The 18,797-nt window shown below is 36.7% G+C and overlaps 1 long non-coding RNA gene across 1 annotated transcript in view; it reads right to left on the reverse strand.

The window, feature by feature from the left end:
* The window catches only part of LOC128559089 (uncharacterized), a 31,796-nt gene extending 18,194 nt beyond the window's left edge, over positions 1 to 13,602 (reverse strand). Inside the window, exon 1 of the long non-coding RNA XR_008372151.1 lies at positions 13,394 to 13,602. This is a non-coding gene — a long non-coding RNA (uncharacterized LOC128559089). The remainder of the gene's footprint in view (positions 1 to 13,393) is intronic.
* Positions 13,603 to 18,797: the final 5,195 nt, after the last annotated feature.

The following is an 18,797-nucleotide window of genomic DNA, read 5'->3' on the forward strand; positions in this document are numbered from 1 at the left end:
CATTACATAAATACTAAAGCAAGAGGGCCGTGATGGTCCTAGATCACCATCCCGAGTTACGCTGTTTGCATAAACAGTTTTGGTAGATGCAAGGAAAATGTCTGTGAAATTAGAAATAGTGCAAGTGTTTTCCGACAAGAATGTTTTTAAAAGTTTCTAATAAATAAATACAGACAGGTAATGTGTATGTGTGTGTTGGGGGAGATGTGGGATAAGAAGTTGAGGGAATGGTGTGATATGACAATATCAAATAGGAAGGTTTTTAAAATTTGGCCTGCTGTAAATGACTAGAACCTTTTTAAAGTTTCCAATATATACATATATATTGGTAGCCTACCAATGGTAGGACCATTTCTGTGAAATAATTTCAAAATCAGGCCAGCAGTTTCACACAAGAAGATTTTTATGGTATTCACTATATATATATATATATATATATATATATATATATATATTCATATATACTATATGTATACAGGGAAAGTGACCACGCCCTCTGGCGGACATTTTTTTTTAATGAATCTGAATAATTGAACAATATTGGTACAGGGTCACACAAGGACCATTAATTTTGTTTAAAATTATTTTGAAATTAAGTCTGCAGTTTCATGCAAGATGATTTTTAAAGTTTCCATTTTAAAGTTTATACAGAAAAGTGACCACGCCCCCTGGTGGCCATGTTTTTTTTACCCAAATCAGAATGATTTGAACAATCTAAAAAAGGTTATATTAGGACCATTTCTGTGATATATAAATACAAGAGGACCATGATGGTCCTGAATCGCTCACCTCTTCCCACATGACCCAGTTTTGAGTATGACGTCGTTTTTTCTATTATTTGACATAGTGACCTAGTTTTTGAGCTCATGTGACCCAGTTTTGAACTTGACCTAGATATTATCAAGATAAAAATTCTGACCAATTTTCATGAAGATCCATTGAAAAATATGGTCTCTAGCGAGGTAACAAGGTTTTTCTATTATTTGACCTATTGACCTAGTTTTCAAAGGTACGTGACCCTGTTTTGAACTTTACCTAGATATCATCAAGGTGAACATTCTCACTAATTTTCGTCAAGATCTCATGAAAAATATGGCCTCTAGAGAGGTCACAAGGTTTTTCTATTTTTATACCTACTGGCCTAGTTTTTGACCGCACGTGACCCAGTTTCGAAACATACCTAGATATCATCAAGGTGAGCATTCAGATCAATATTCATGAAGATCCATTGAAAAATATGGCCTCTAGAGAGGTCAAAAGATTTTTCTAATTTTAGACCTACTGACCTAGTTTTTGACCGCAGTTGAACCAGTTTCAAATTTGACCTAGATATCATCAAGATGAACATTCAGACCAACTTTCATACAGATCCCATGGAAAGTATGGCCTCTAGAGAAGTCATAAGGTTTTTTTATTAATTGACCTACTGACCTAGTTTTTTAAGGCACGTGACCCAGTTTCAAACTTGACCTAGATATCATCAAGGTGAACATTCTGACCAATTTTCATGAAGATCCATTCAAGGGTATGGCCTCTAGAGAGGTCACAAGGTTTTTCTATTTCAAGACCTGCTGACCTAGTTTTTGATTGCAGTTGACCCAGTTTCAAACTTGACCTATATATCATCAAGATAAATATTCAGACCAACTTTCATACAGATGAGAGATCAGAACGTTTTTTCATTATTTGACCAACTGACCTACTTTTTGATGGCACGTGACCCACTTTCGAACTTGACCTAGATATCATCAAGATGAACATTCTGACCAATTTTTATGGAGATCCATTCACAAGTATGGCCTCTAGAGAGGTCACAAGGTTTTTCTATTTTTAGACCTACTGACCTAGTTTTTGATTGCAGTTGACCCAGTTTCAAACTTGACCTATATATCATCAAGATAAACATTCAGACCAACTTTCATACAGATGAGAGATCAGAACGTTTTTTCATTATTTGACCAACTGACCTACTTTTTGATGGCACGTGACCCACTTTCGAACTTGACCTAGATATCATCAAGATGAACATTCTGACCAATTTTTATGGAGATCCATTCACAAGTATGGCCTCTAGAGAGGTCACAAGGTTTTTCTATTTTTAGACCTACTGACCTAGTTTTTGACTGCACATGACCCTGTTTCGAACTTGACCTAGATATCATCAAGATGAACATTCAGACCAACTTTCATACAGATCCCATGAAAAATATGGCCTTTGGAGAGGTCACAAGGTTTTTCTATTATTTGACCTACTGACCTAGTTTTTGACTGCACATGACCCATTTTCGAACTTGACCTAGATATTATCAAGATAAACATTCAGACCAACTTTCATACAGATCCCATGAAAAATATGGCCTCTAGAGAGGTCACAAGGTTTTTCTATTATTTGACCTACTGACCTAGTTTTTGAGGGCACGTGACCCACTTTCAAACTTGACCTAGATATCATCAAGGTGAGCATTCAGATCAATTTTCATGAAGATCTCATGAAATATATGGCCTCTAGAGAGGTCACAAGGTTTTTCTATTTTTAGACCTACTGACCTAGTTTTTGACCGCAGTTGACCCAGTTTCGAACCTGACATAGATATCATCAAGATGAACATTCAGACCAACTTTCATACAGATCTCATGAAAAATATGGCCTTTAGAGAGGTCACAAGGCTTTTCTATTATCTGACCTACTGACCTAGTTTTTGATGGCACCTGACCCAGTTTTGAACTTGACCTAGATATCATCAAGGTGAACGTTCTGACCGATTTTCATGAAGATCTTTTGAAATATATGGCCTCTAGAGAGGTCACAAGGTTTTTCTATTTTTAGACCTACTGACCTAGTTTTTGATGGCACATGACCCAGTTTCAAACCTGACCTAGATATCATCAAGGTGAACATTCTGACCAATTTTCATGAAGATCTTTAGAAATATATGGCCTCTAGAGAGGTCACAGGTTTTTCTATTTTTAGACCTACTGACCTAGTTTTTATCGGCACGTGACCCAGTTTCAAACCTGACCTAGATATCATCAAGGTGAACATTCTGACCAACTTTCATAAAGATCCCATGAAAAATGTGACCTCTAGAGTGGTCACAAGCAAAAGTTTACGGACTGACGCACGCACACACGGACGGACGGACGACGGACACCGCATGATCACAAAAGCTCACCTTGTCACTTTGTGACAGGTGAGCTAATAAAAGTTCAATTTTCAAGGAAAAACAGCAGTAGACTGCAAGAAACATTTGTGTAAAATTGTTTTAAAATTGGGTCTGCTGTTAATGACTAGAACCTTTATAAAGTTTCCAATATATACATATATATATATATATATATATATATATATATATACGGGGGCATATTGTCACTGCTGTTTTTCCTTGAAAATTGAACTTTTATATATTTTATACCGGTCTACTGCTGTTTTTCCTTGAAAATTGAACTTTTATATATTTTATACCTGCACAAGGATTTTACTGACTTTTTTAATATATATATATATATATATATATATATATATATATATATATATATATATATATATAGTCTTACTATACCATAGAAGTGGGCAAATATATGTTTGATCTTGAGATTCAATCCATAAAAGTCTGCAGATACTATAGGAAATGGAACTGTAAATGTGGGCAGACTAATGGTACTGGAAATCATAGGAATCTGCCCAGAAGGCTCCGTAAATCTGGGCAGATTCTTTTGAATTCTAGTACCGTTATATATATATATTTATATATATATATATATATATACACACAGGAAAGTAACCACACCCCCTGGTGGCCATGTTTTTTTAACCAAATCAGAATGATTTGAACAATCTTGGTAAAAGGTTATATCAGGACTATTTCTGTGATATTATTTCAAAATCGAAACAGAGGGTTAAGAGATGCAGATGTCATTTGAAAAATTTTCATATTCGAGCTCTGGCTATATGCAACCAAGCTGAACTGTTTGAACAATTTTGGCAGAGGACCACGGCCAAGTTTTATGAATGTCCATTCAGTGATTTTGGAGGAGATGTCGATTAAACAATTTACTTCAAAGTGGATGATTGTGCTCGAAGCAAACGCTTGAAGGTGAGAGTAACTGTTGCATTGTGTACAAGTTTAACAGAAGTGAAAATGAAACCAACTGTAACAGGCAAATCAAGGTAACCAAGACGTTTAACAAGAGCTGTCTGATTCTTTGAAGACGTAATAAACTGTGCCTGCAGTAACCGCCTGTGCCGATGAGGAATGACGGTACTTCGCCAATGTTTACAAAACAAGTGAGATCAGAGAGTGATTTTTTCATTTTTGTCATTTTGTTACTGCTTGGAGCATTTTTTCAAAAAGCAGGGAATGTAGCGGGGTGTAGATGTATCTTATATACATATCTATACTAGATTTAGTGGCAAATGATCAATTTCCTAGAAATGCAAGGACAAATAAGATGGGAATGAAACATGTGATTTTTTTTTCACATCAGTGGCTGTTTAGACACATTTCTTTTCACTGACCCAAACCGTATCGTTACTGCTGTCATAGATTATATCTATAGATGACATTGTGATCTGCCAAAATATAAAATGTGTCCAGAAAATCCCGAAATTGAAAGTAATGCCAATTTTGGAAAATAATAATAATAATAATAACGACTTTATTTATAGTGGATAACATATTTGGCTATGCCAATTTACAATATGGTCCACATATACATGGCTATATACAAAAACAATGAACATGAATAAAATTATGACAAAATAAAACACAGAGTTATATGTTATCAGAAAAACAAGAGCTGTCGGATGACAGCGCGCTCGACTATTCGAAGAATTGATTGAAGAATGGGGTCAAAATATTTCCATAGTTTTTCAGACTAAACAAAAAAATGGATAAACAAAAAATGTTCCTGTATTTGTGGATTTCGATTAGTCTTGCACTAACTGGCAATGTGTGACCATGATGGCAAATATGTTAAGTTATATGTCTGGCAAAACATGGACTTATATGAAAAATTCAACTAATTTCCAAGTCCAAAAAGGGCCATAATTCAGTCAAAATAGTTGACAGAGTTATGTACTCTTGCCTACAGATGGAAATCATGTTGATAAACTAGTGTTAAAAGTTTCAAAGCCACAGTTCAAATAGTTTTGACAAAACGCTGACTTGTTAAAAAAAACTGAACAAATTTCAAAGTCCAAAAAGGGCCATAATTCAGTCAAAATAGTTGTCAGAGTTATGTACTCTTGCCTACAGATGGAAATCATAATGATAAACAAGTGTTTAAAGTTTAAAAGCCAAAATGTCAAATAGTCTTGACAAAACATGGACATATATAAAACAAAACCAATTTCCAAGTTCAAAAAGGGCCATAATTCAGCCAAAAAAGACGAGAGAGTTACGTACTCTTGCCTATTGATACAGACTATTATACTGAACAAGATATAAAAGTTTCAAAGCCATATGTCAAACACTTTACACAAAATATAAACTGGTACGAAAAACTTAACCAAGATTTCTAAGTCAAAAGGGGCCATAATTCAGTCAAAATGCTTGATGGATTATGTACTCTTGCCTACAACTGGACATTGTGATGGTAAACAAGTGTTGAAAGTTTCAAAGCTTTATTCTCAAAAGACTTTGTCAAAATGTGGACTGGTACGAAAAACTTAACCAAGATTTCTAAGTCAAAAAGGGGCCATAATTCAACCAAAATGCTTGATGGAGTTATGTACTCTTGCCAACAACTGGACATGGTGATGGTAAACAAGTGTTGAAAGTTTCAAAGCTTTTTCTCAAAAGACTTTGTCAAAATATGAACTGGTACGAAAAACTTAACCAAGATTTCTAAGTCAAAAGGGGCCATAATTCAGTCAAAATGCTTGACAGAGTTATGTACTCTTGCCTATAACTGGACATGGTGATGGTAAACAAGTGTTGAAAGTTTCAAAGCTTTATCTCAAAAGACTTTGTCAAAATGTGGACTGGTACGAAAAACTTAACCAGGGTGTGACGCCGACGCCGACGCCGTGGTAAGTAGGATAGCTCTACTTATTCTTCGAATAGTCGAGCTAATAATATGAGAATGAAATATATACAATACAGGACACTATATTTGCTAACTGGAGTATTTACATTGAAAATGGTGAGAGATGGTAGAGACAATATTTCCCGACACTTAATTGCAATTATGAATTATTGTACTGTCAGAGTATTGCCACTGAAGGTATGATCTTTTAAATTTTTCCAAGGTGTCTGAAGAACGTATGCATTTAGGTATGTTATTCCAGATAACTGGTCCAGAGTAGTGCAAGGATTTGCGAAAAAATTCCTTTTTTGGCATAGGTACTACTAGTTCATCATTTTGTCTAGATCTAAGTTTATGATCAGATGTATGCTTTTGAGTAAATTTTGAAGTAAGGTAATTAGGACATTGATCGTTAGTTGATTTATATACTAGGATTGCTTTTCTGTATTTAATCCGGTCAGAAAGAGTCATCCATTTCAATTCTGTAAATAATTCAGCAGATGGGGCATCAAATGTTTTGTCAAGAATGATTCTTGCAGCACGTTTTTGGAATTTCAAAACAGCTCGTCACTGCATTTTCCCCATATAGTGCAGCAATAATCAAGATGTGGCAAAATATAAGCATTGAAAAACAGCTTTCGGGAGTGTAAGTTCAGGAAAGATTTTATTCTTAAGAGAAGATATAAGTATGTATTGCATTTTTTCATGGTTTGTTCAACCTGATACTTCCAGTTTAGATGTTTATCTACATGTACTCCTAAAAGTTTCATGTAATAAACTTTTGATAAGCATAGTTCATTGTCTGTAAAATGATCATTTAACAAGAGGACCATGATGGTCCTGAATCGCTCAACTCTTCCCACATGACCCACTTTTGAGTATGACGTCGTTTTTTCTATTATTTGACATAGTGACCTAGTTTTTCAGCTCATGTGACCCAGTTTTGAACTTGACCTAGATATTATCAAGATAAAAATTCTGACCAATTTTCATGAAGATCCATTGAAAAATATGGTCTCTAGAGAGGTCACAAGGTTTTTCTATTATTTGACCTACTGACCTAGTTTTCGAAGGTACGTGACCCTGTTTTGACCTTTATCTAGATATCATCAAGATGAACATTCTCACTATTTTCATGAAGATCTCATGAAAAACATGGCCTCTAGAGAGGTCACAATGTTTTTCTATCTTTATACCTACTGGCCTAGTTTTTGACCGCACATGACCCAGTTTCGAAACTGACCTAGATATCATCAAGGTGAACATTCAGATCAATTTTCATGAAGATCCATTGAAAAATATGGCCTCTAGAGAGGTCAAAAGATTTTAATAATTTTAGACCTACTGACCTAGTTTTTGACCACAGTTGACCCAGTTTCAAACTTGACCTAGATATCATCAAGATGAACATTCAGACCAACTTTCATACAGATCCCATGAAAAGTATGGCCTCTAGAGAGGTCACAAGGTTTTTTTATTATTTGACCTAAAGACCTAGTTTTTTAAGGCACGTGACCCAGTTTCAAACTTGATCTAGATACCATCAAGGTGAACATTCTGACCAATTTTTATGGAGATCCATTCACAAGTATGGCCTCTAGAGGGGTCACAAGGTTTTTCTATTTTTAGACCTACTGACCTAATTTTTGACCGCACATGACCCTGTTTCGAACTTGACCTAGATATCATCAAGATGAACATTCAGACCAATTTTCATACAGATCCCATGAAAAATATGGCCTTTAGAGAGGTCACAAAGTTTTTCCATTATCTGACCTACTGACCTAGTTTTTGACGGCACATGACCCACTTTCGAACCTGACCTAGATATCATCAAGACGAACATTCAGACCAACTTTCATACAGATCCCATTAAAAATATGGCCTCTAGAGAGGTCACAAGGTTTTTCTATTATTTGACCTACTGACCTAGTTTTTGAAGGCACGTGACCCACTTTCGAACTTGACCTAGATATCATCAAGGTGAACATTCTGACCAATTTTCATGAAGATCTCATGAAATATATGGCCTCTAGAGAGGTCACAAACTTTTTCTATTTTTAGACCTACTGACCTAGTTTTTGACCGGACGTGACCCAGTTTCAAACTTGACCTAGATATCATCAAGATGAACATTCAGACCAATTTTCATACAGATCCCATGAAAAATATGGCCTTTAGAGAGGTCACAAGGTTTTTCTATTATTTGACCTACTGGCCTAGTTTTTGACGGCACGTGACCCAGTTTCGAACTTGATCTAGATATCATCATGGTGAATGTTCTGATCAATTTTCATGAAGATCCCATGAAAAATATGGCCTCTAGAGAGGTCACAAGGATTTTCTATTTTTAGACCTACTGACCTAGTTTTTGATGGCACGTGATCCAGTTTCGAACTTGACCTAGATATCATCAAGGTGAATGTTCTGACCAATTTTCATGAAGATCTTGTGAAATATATGGCCTCTAGAGAGGTCACAAGGTTTTTCTATTTTTAGACCTACTGACCTAGTTTTTTATGGCACGTGACCCAGTTTCAAACTTGACCTAGATATCATCAAGGTGAACATTCTGAGCAATTTTCAAGAAGATCTTGTGAAATATATGGCCTCTAGAGAGGTCACAAGGATTTTCTATTTTTAGACCTACTGACCTAGTTTTTGATGGCACGTGACCCAGTTTCGAACTTGACCTAGATATCATCAAAATGAACATTCTGACCAATTTTCATAAAGATCCCATGAAAAATGTGACCTCTAGAGTGGTCACAAGCAAAAGTTTACGGACGGACGGACGGACGGACGACGGACACCGCGCGATCACAAAAGCTCACCTTGTCACTTTGTGACAGGTGAGCTAAAAATGTTTCACAATATCCAAGTACATCGAACTTGCTGTTTTCATCTAAAAAATACTTAATTTCATCTAGTTTGGGATACAAGTAGTGGATATTTAAGTGTATGAAATTAAGACCTTTTTTCAGGAATAAAGAATTCCCCATATCATTCTGAATGGAATTAGAATTAGAATTTAAAGTCACACAGTTATTTTCAAAAGTGCCACAGGCACTTCAACGAAGCCTCAGCCCCTTCTAAAAGTATCGGGGCATAAATTTGGCCCAAAACTAACCAAATCTCCAATAATTTCAAAATTAAATGAGACTTACCTTGGAAGTTGAAGTTCATATAATGACTGAGGGATTAAAAGAGATTGTGTTCTCAAGTTATTATTGGAAATGGTTTTCCATGTTCAGGCCACTGTGACTTTGACCTTGATTAGAGTGATCCCAAAATCAATAGGGGTCATCTACTCTGCATGATCAATCATCCTATGAAGTATCAACAATCTGGGTCAAGTGGTTCTCAAGTTATTGATCGGAAATGGTTTTCCATGTTTAAATTGTGTTCAAAGCCTGGTATCAGTGAAAATCTTCAAAAGCCCTTACCAAACCTATGACCTAAACCATTGATTGAGTGACCCCAAAAACAATAGGGTTGTCTACTCCATAAGCCCAGCTGCCATCCTATGAAGTTTGAAGGTTCTAGATCAAATGGTTCTCCAGTTATTGATCGGAAATGAAGTGTGACGTACGGACGGACAGACAGGGCAAAAACAATATGTCTCCCCAGTGGGGGGAGACATAATTAAACATTGGCGAAGTACCTGTGGTACCGGAAGCGAAGTACCTTCATTCCTTGTCGGCACAGGCGGTACCGCAGGCACAGTTTAGTACCCGTGTTACATACAAAGACTTAAGCAAAATTTTCTAAGTAGAAAAAGGGGCATAATTTTGCTAAAATGTAAGCCAGAGTTATGAAACTTGCCACATGAGGTCATTCAATGTTGCTGAAGATGCTTTGAAAATCTGAAACACTTGATAAAGTTATTCCATAGAAACATAATTTTGACAAAATAAAAACTCAAGTTACCCAACTTGTCCTGGGAATTCATCTCCTGATGCAAAAGACGTGTGAAATTTGAAAGCAATTGGCTTAGTAGTTTCTGAGAAACCTGCTTACATGCAAAACTTTAAATTAAAATTCTACATTAAAAAGGGGCATAAGTTTAAATAAAAGCTAGAATTATGTAACTTGTCCTGGGAGGTCACATCATGATACAGAAACCTGTGTTAAGTTTGAAAGCATTTGACCCAGTAGTTTCTAAGAAACCTGCTTATATTCAAAACTTTAAACTTGTGATGACGGATGCTGACATCGACAAAAGGGTGAATACAATAGCTCTACTATTTGAAAATTTCAAATAGTCAAGCTAAAAAAATTAAAATAAACTCAGTCAGCCCATTATTAGTTGAACAATAAAGCATGGATGACTAGCACAATTTATGAAGCTTTAATAAAGAGATGATCTCTCAACGTAGGAACAATTTACTTTTTGTTGGCAATGCACCCTCACACCCACACCCAAACTGAGCAACATCAAAGGGCAGTTTTTGCCTTCAAACACAACATCTCACACTCACCAAAAGGATCAGGGGATTATAGTTACAGGCCATTAAAATGAAGTTCACAAATTGTCAGGTAGCAAAAATTTCAGTTTGTATTTCTATTTTTCATTCTTCGAATTGTTTTAGCGCAAATGTTGCAACTCAGATAAGAAATCAATAATGTTAGTGTTCAATTTATATTAAATCTAGTGATTAATTTCTGTTTAATTCACATGAAAATTAGTTACACTGTCTTTTTATTTCACAGTAGCTCCTCCATATGGTCAAGCAATTGGATAGGCAACAAACTGTGAGTGATTCTGAACTTTGAAACAGTTTAACATTTTGGATGCAATTTACAGGATAAGCAACTCCGTGTCAGAAGTGGAGGAAAGCACAATAAAGAAATGTTTTGAAAATTCAGACTTTGAAAAGGTCAGTGATGCTGAAAAATTCTGTGACAAAGAAATCAGTGAACAGTCTGCGAAAAGTGATATTGTAAACTGTGATGATGATGATGATGATGACGATGATGATATACCTGTAGCTGCAATGAAAAATGTCTTATGAACTGTTAGGGTTGTTAATTAAAAAATTTAATAGATATTGAAGCATCTTTAAAAAAACATTTTAAACAGGTTCATTTGACTTGGATACCAGTATGTTTTTAATATTTCTGAACTTTTACTCTATTTTATGTACTTTTAGAAATCTTTAGCAATCGGACTGAAACTTGTAGGGCGTTATTTCGTTATAGCAGTTAACATTTCTTCCACGATTTATTGAAATCGTATACACCATTTCCAAGAAAAGACAAAAAATCGAATAGAACACTATATATATATTTGCAAAGGGCCATAAATCTTCTCTTCCTCAACCAATCTGAATGAAACATGAAGGGCCACATTGACGTAGGTACTATTTCATGTTTTGAACAAGATTGGTAGAGGACCACTACACAATGCAACATGCCGATTATCTAAGCTCTAGGTCTTGCAGCTTCAGGCAAGCAGTTTCTCTTATATAAACAAGTAACTGTTGGGTGGGGTCAATTTTGACCGCCAGAGGCATGATTTGAAAGCACTTGGTACAAGAACACTTTACAATAGTTAATTTATTACTGCATGCCAAATATCAAAGCTCTACTCTTACGGTTTTATACATGAAGACTTTTAAAATTTTTTCCTATATATGTATTATAAAACAAGCGAATCAAAAGATATAAGACAGAAGTTTCTTTCAACTGATGAACCCAAGGACATGTTATCAAATCAATAAACTGTTTGGTAGAAACATGATAATTATTAAAACGAAAACAGATTATACAACACTCTTATCTAACACGGGTGAAACACATCTAGTATCATATTTAGCACCTTTCCTCACCTCCCTAGCACCCTACCTCACCTCTCTAGCACCTTTCCTTACCTCCCTAGCACCCTACCTCACCTCCCTAGCACCCTACCTCACCCCTCTAACACCCTACCTCACCTCTCTAGCACCTTTCCTTACCTCCCTAGCACCCCACCTCACCTCTCTAGCACCTTTCCTTACCTCCCTAGCACCCTACCTCAAGTATCTAGCACCTTTCCTCACCTCCCTAGCACCCTACCTCACCTCTCTAGCACCCCACCTCACCTCTCTAGCACCTTTCCTTACCTCCCCAGCACCCCACCTCACCTCTCTAGCACCTTTCCTTACCTCCCTAGCACCCTAACTCATCTCCCTAGCACCCTACCTCACCTCTCTAGCACCTTTCCTCCCTTAAAAAATTAACAAAGCCCACACAATGCTTTTTTTTTTAGTTTTCAGGAGATAATTTATTCTAGATAAAAGTCACTGCCTGCTTACTCATTTTGGCTCACAAATATCTTTCATAAGTATTCTGATCAAAACAACAAAATAACTTTGAAATTCCTTAACTAAATGTCCAGCACTAACAATTACACCTAAATGGGCCTAAGTTACTCGCCTGAGGAGGACCTTGACATTTTGACCTAGACTCTGACCAAGTTTGCTAACATCCATTGGCTGTTCACTAACATTTCAACTGTTTTTGCTGTTCTGTCCCCAAAATGCTTAAATTGTCTGAACAATCTAGTTTGATAAATGAAGCTTTTTTCTATCTTTAGCTATGATGGCCACTACCTGTAGTCAAACAGAAAGATTTGAATGAAACTGAAAAAGGTTAAAGGTGGTTGATCAGATTTTTGTCAACAAATGGATTAGTTCAAAAGTTACTCAACTGATCATGTACACTTATTTGTGGTCACAAGGTTCTTATTACATATCAGATTTTCACTCGAAGTATTCTTAAAATTTGGTTTTCCTATCCTAGTTGCCCAACCAAGATAGTGTTATTTTAGCATAAGTATAAACTGATTAAACATGTTTAAGGAATAGTATAAATATAAGCACTACTGTATTACAGTTTTCAAAGATTTAATTTGACAAGTACACATTTTGCCAAAATTAATTAGAAAGGTGAACCCATTATCATATAGGACCCATTACAAAGAGAACCCACTTTCATATTGGACCCATTACAAGGTGAAAACATCATAAAGTAGGACAAATGGTAAGGTGAACCCATTAACATGTAGGATCCACCATACGATGAACCCATTATCAACATGTAGGCCCCATTATTAGGAGAACCCAATATAAACCTTTAGCATGCTAGATAAATTGTCGTCTGCTGGAAATGTCGTCTGCTAAAATTGTAAAGTTCATTCAGTTTGCTCCAAAATTGGAAGAAATATTGTCAGAGTAGCAAACAGCTTGGAACCTGATCAGACGCCGATTTAATCGGCGTCTGATCTGGTTCCAAGCTGTTTGCAAAGGCTGTTAAATTCGCCTGCAGCAGGCTAAGGGTTAAGACAGCCTGGAAAGCAGATATCCCTGTACAACATTAAACTTACATTGGGCATGTGTCTACAGACATGCAGGACAGCTGAGATGACAGAGTAGCTGTCCAGATTCTTCTCCTGGTATATCTGGCATAGTTCTAGTGCATATGCACCTATCCTGTTACCATTACAAAAGTCAAGGTCATTTGTGTGGTTTCCATAGAGATAAAGAAGTTGTACACAAAACTCTGCTGTCTCTACAGTGTCTTCTGCTGAATCAACCTGCAAAAGTAACAATAAGATTACTATAAATAAAAAATTTATTGCTCCTGAAGCATTAACATTTATAAAGAATGGAATATGACAAGTTGCAGTAAACCTTGGAAGTCAGAAACTTCTTTCAATACACATTTTGCAAAAGTTACATAATATCATTGTGAAGTATTGTCAAACACTGGGTGTAAAAAATGACTATAAGCAAATTATTTCTTATTATATGAGCCGCACCATGAGAAAAAACCAACATAGTGCGTTTGCTACCAGCATGGATCCAGACCAGCCTGCGCATCCTTGCAGTCTGGTCAGGATCCATGCTGTTCGCTTTCAAAGCCTATTGCAATTAGAGAAACCGTTAGCAAACAGCATGGATCCTGACCAGACTGCACGGATGTGCAGGCTGGTCTGGATCCATGCTGGTCGCAAATGCGCTATGTTGGTTTTCTCATGGTGCGGCTCATATTTGATTATGTTAAAGAAAATGGAGCTACATGCTATGGTCTGATGGAATGCACATTTTGTTGTCAAAGAAAACTTCTGAACACACTATTTTCAAAACTATTTGATACAATGAGAAGGCCATGATGGCCCTAAAATGCTAACCTGCATTACAGAGCAAACAGGTTAGAGAGTGTGCAACTTTGAGGAGGACCATACTATGCTCCAGGAGTCAAATATTTCATAGGCAGTAGAATTTGTTTACATAAATTAGTGTGACAGCTGACAAACAGTTCAAACACTATACTGGTTGGGAACCACTTTCAAGACAGGACCAGTTTCCGGACAAGTGTAATATCCGCTTTATTTTGTTGTTATTCATGGAATTGTTTCCTCTAGATCATTTAGATGTTTAGTCTTTATGTCTACAACAAACCACTATTTTATAAGGCTATGTAATGTTTGGGTTTTTGATGATAACTCACCTGCGTTTACAAAACAACTTTCTGTCTTAACGGGGCATGAAGATAGCATTGCGCATGCGCAGTAGTTCACACATGCCGAGGTATCAAGTGGGGAAGAATTATTCAAACTACATAATGATTGTCTGCTGATAACATGTTCTACTTTTAATTTCACGCTAAAAGTTACATAAGATGCAGGGCTGTCGATTTTTGCACTAATTTTATTCTATATCTATTGGAATTAGCAAGAATTCGTATAAGACGAAATTCGAGTTTTTTATAGTCAACCTCGGTTTGCTTTTATAGCTGCTATTGAAAGTCGGGTTATGTTTCATGTGTAATTTTGAAGAGTTGAATGATAAAGAAATGTGTAGAAATAGTTTAATTACTTATTTTGATATCAAATTAACAACAAAACACCGTCAAAATATTTGTCCGGAAACTGGTTTACCTGACGGGAAAAATAACTCATTTTAGTGACCCCATTTGAGGGCCCATGGAACCCATATTTTACGTCACAACACGATGCTGATTACAACATGGGATGTGGAAGGAGCTGAAGTATGTGCAGTATGGGCTTCATTTGTGTCAAATATCTTTTTTAGGGAATAATGGAGCCGAAATATGAAAATGTGCCCGGAAAATGGTTCCCAACCAGTATGCTTCTCAGGTCTTTAAAACTTAGTGGAAAAAATACACACATACCACTGAAGCAGGCTGCAGGTACTTTGGAAAGTTTCTTTTTAATGGTTATCTATATTCAGCAGCTCATGAGAGGAAGTTGTTTCAAGGTATTTCTATATACAACTCTAGTGGCACCCAAAAGGGGCAAGTGCACCCATATGAACAATACAGGAACAGCACCTTACAATGATTCTATAGTCCAGGTTTGGTGCAGATCCATCAAACCGTTCATGAAAGAAGCTGTTTAAACCTATTTCTATTTTTAGCTCTAGCAGCCCCTAAAAGGGTCCAAGCACCCTCATTCGAATAGAATTGGAAGAGGACCTTACAATGGTGTTACAGACCAAGTTTGATGAAGATCCATCTGGTGGTTCATGTAAAGAGGTTCTTTAAAGGAATTTCTATTTTTAGCAAGGGGCCAAGTGTGCAAAATTAGAATAAATTTAAGAGAGGACCTTACAATAATGCTACAGACAAAAGATGATGAAGATCTATCTAGTGGTTCATGAGAAGAAGTCAAAGGTTTTTCTATTCTTAACTCTGTTGGCCCCTTAAAGATGGCAAGCTGAAAAATCTGAACAAACTTGATAGAAGACAATGTTAGGATGCCATTGATGCCCAGTTTGCTGCAATTCTGACCTTCAGTTTCTAGACTCTTGACATTCTTGAAAATCGAGACAGATTCCTAAGAATGGCCACTTCTCAAACTTCTTCATTCTCAGGTATGTTTCACTGTCTAGACCAACAGAGACATTACTTGTTTCACTGGCAGTACATGCATTTTCCCCCAAAGGACATAACATGCGGTTGTGCTTCCCTGGCATGAAGTTTTTGTAATAAACCTTTAATATTTCAAATTGTTTTACAGGTTGTTATGTTGTAATGATTAACTCCCCTTTACAGAGTACTGACGTTCCGAATGAGTTAGCATGCTAAAATCTGGCTACTTTAATTGATACCGAAGGCTAGTTTATTAGTGACGTGGATTACAGCTCTGGGTTTATTGGGTTTCTTTTGGAATTGGGAAAAATATCCATATTTTGCATTTGGGAAGGGTACAATAGTGGGACCCGTGAGATAGGCAGAAAAAGGCCTGAGTGAGTGGTCACATAGCACTTTGTGCTCAGGTGAGCTAAAAAGAGAGTCATGACAATCCTAGATCATGCGTCTGAATTTCACTGAAATATTTTAATTTTTCTAAAATAGTGATAGCCTTTTGAGTCCAGAATATTTTTATTTCTGTCGTGCTTACATCAAAATAATTTCATCAGAAAATGATGTAAATAAGTTTTCTGATCCTGTGATGACTGAAATTCTTTATTAAGTGGAAAAAGGGAGATAACTTGAGTTATGCTTATTGTGCTCTGCACTTCTTTCACTGAAAATATAACAATAGTAAATGCTAATAACCTACTAACTGGCATTTTTAAGTTAACCTGCTCCACACTATGTGGACACATTCTTTCTCACAGTGTGAACACACCCTTCCTCACATTGTGTGGATACATCCTTCTTCACTGTGTGGACACATTCTTTTTCACACTGTGTGGACATATTCTTCTTCACACTGTGGACACACTCTCCTTCACACTGTGTGGACACATTCTCCTTCACACTGTGTGGACACATTTTTCTTCATTCTGTGTGGACATATTCTTCTTAAATCTGTCTTATTACTTTGGTAAGATAGTGCCCACTCAGTTCATTTTGACATTATGCAGAAAACGCTTGTCGTAAGGTGACAGTACTAGATGTGTGTCCATAAGACACTAGTGCCCCCCACTTCCTGTCACTGTACATTCATATGTTACTTGTTGACAATGCAAGATGGAAGTATACCTTTATAATTGTAACTATGTGTTGAGGATGTGAGTCCATGGTTCCTTTTTGGGCCGTAGCTCTGGTATTGTGGAGTGAAATCCCAAACAAAGTCCCAGGCACACAGATTCACATGCTGAATAATACTAGGTAAAATACTTTTGTATATCTTTTACAAACAAGAGGACCATGATGGTCCTGAATCGCTCACCTATCCCCACATGACCCAGTGTTGAACTGAGTATGACGTCGTTATTTCTATTATTTGACATAGTGACCTAGTTTTTGAGCACATGTGACCTAGATATCATCAAGATAAAAAATTCTGACCAATTTTCATGAAGATCCATTGAAAAATATGACCTCTAGAGAGGTCACAAGGTTTTTCTATTATTTGACCTAATGACCTAGTTTTTGAAGGCACGTGACGCACTTTTGAACTTGACCTAGATATCATCAAGTGAACATTCTCACCAATTTTCATGAACATCTCATGAAAAATATGGCCTCTAGAGAGGTCACAAGGTTTTTCTATTTTTCGACCTACTGACCTAGTTTTTGATTGCACACGACCCAGTTATGAACTTGACCTAGATATCATCAAGCTGAACACTCTCACCAATTTTCATGAAGATCCATTGAGAAATATGGCCTCTAGAGACATCACAAGGTTTTTCTATTTTTAGACCTACTGACCTAGTTTTTGACCGCATGTGACCCAGTTTCGAACTTGACCTAGATATCATCAAGATGAACATTCTGATCAATTTTCACGAAGATCTCTTGAAAAATATGGCCTCTAGAGAGGTCACAAGGTTTTTCTATTTTTAGATCTACCGACCTAGTTATTGACTGCACGTGACCCAGTTTTGAACTTGACTTAGATATCATCAAGGTGAACATTCTGACTAATTTTCATAAAGATCACGTGAAAAATATGGCCTCTAGAGAGGTCACAAAGTTTTTCTATTTTCAGACCTACTGACCTAGTTTTTGACCCCACGTGACCCAGTTTCAAATTTGACCTAGATATCATCAAGGTGAACATTCTGACCAATTTTCATGAAGATCCATTGAGAAATATGGCCTCTAGAGAGGTCACAAGGTTTTTCTATTTTTAGACCTACTGACCTAGTTTTTGACCCCACGTAACCCAGTTTCAAACTTGACCTAGATATCATCAAGGTGAACATTCTGACCAATTTTCATGAAGATCCATTGAGAAATATGGCCTCTAGAGAGGTCACAAGGTTTTTCTATTTTTAGACCTACTGACCTAGTTTTTGACCCCACGTGACCCAGTTTCGAACTTGACCTAGATATCATCAAGGTGAACATTCTGACCAATTTTCATGAAGATCTCAAGAAAAATATGGCCTCTAGAGAGGTCACAAGGTTTTTCTATTTTTAGACCTACTGACCTAGTTTTTGACCGCACGTGACCCAGTTTCGAACTTGACCTAGATATCATCAAGATGAACATTCTGACCAACTTTCATAAAGATCCCATGAAAAATGTGACCTCTAGAGTGGTCACAAGCAAAAGTTTACGCACGCACGCACGGACGCACGCACGGACGACGGACGACGGACGCCACGCGATCACAAAAGCTCACCTTGTCACTTTATGACAGGTGAGCTAAAAACTCAAGGGCCATTACTGTGATATGACTGAATAAAATCTCAAATAGAACACTAGGTGCACAACATCATAACCTCTAATATTTCATGTCTCTAAATCTAGCATGGCGAATAATATTCTTATAAGGTTCAATGACTCGATGTCAAATAACTTT

The sequence above is a fragment of the Mercenaria mercenaria genome, chromosome 8 (genome assembly GCF_021730395.1).
Source record: "Mercenaria mercenaria strain notata chromosome 8, MADL_Memer_1, whole genome shotgun sequence".
Lineage (NCBI taxonomy): Eukaryota > Metazoa > Mollusca > Bivalvia > Venerida > Veneridae > Mercenaria > Mercenaria mercenaria.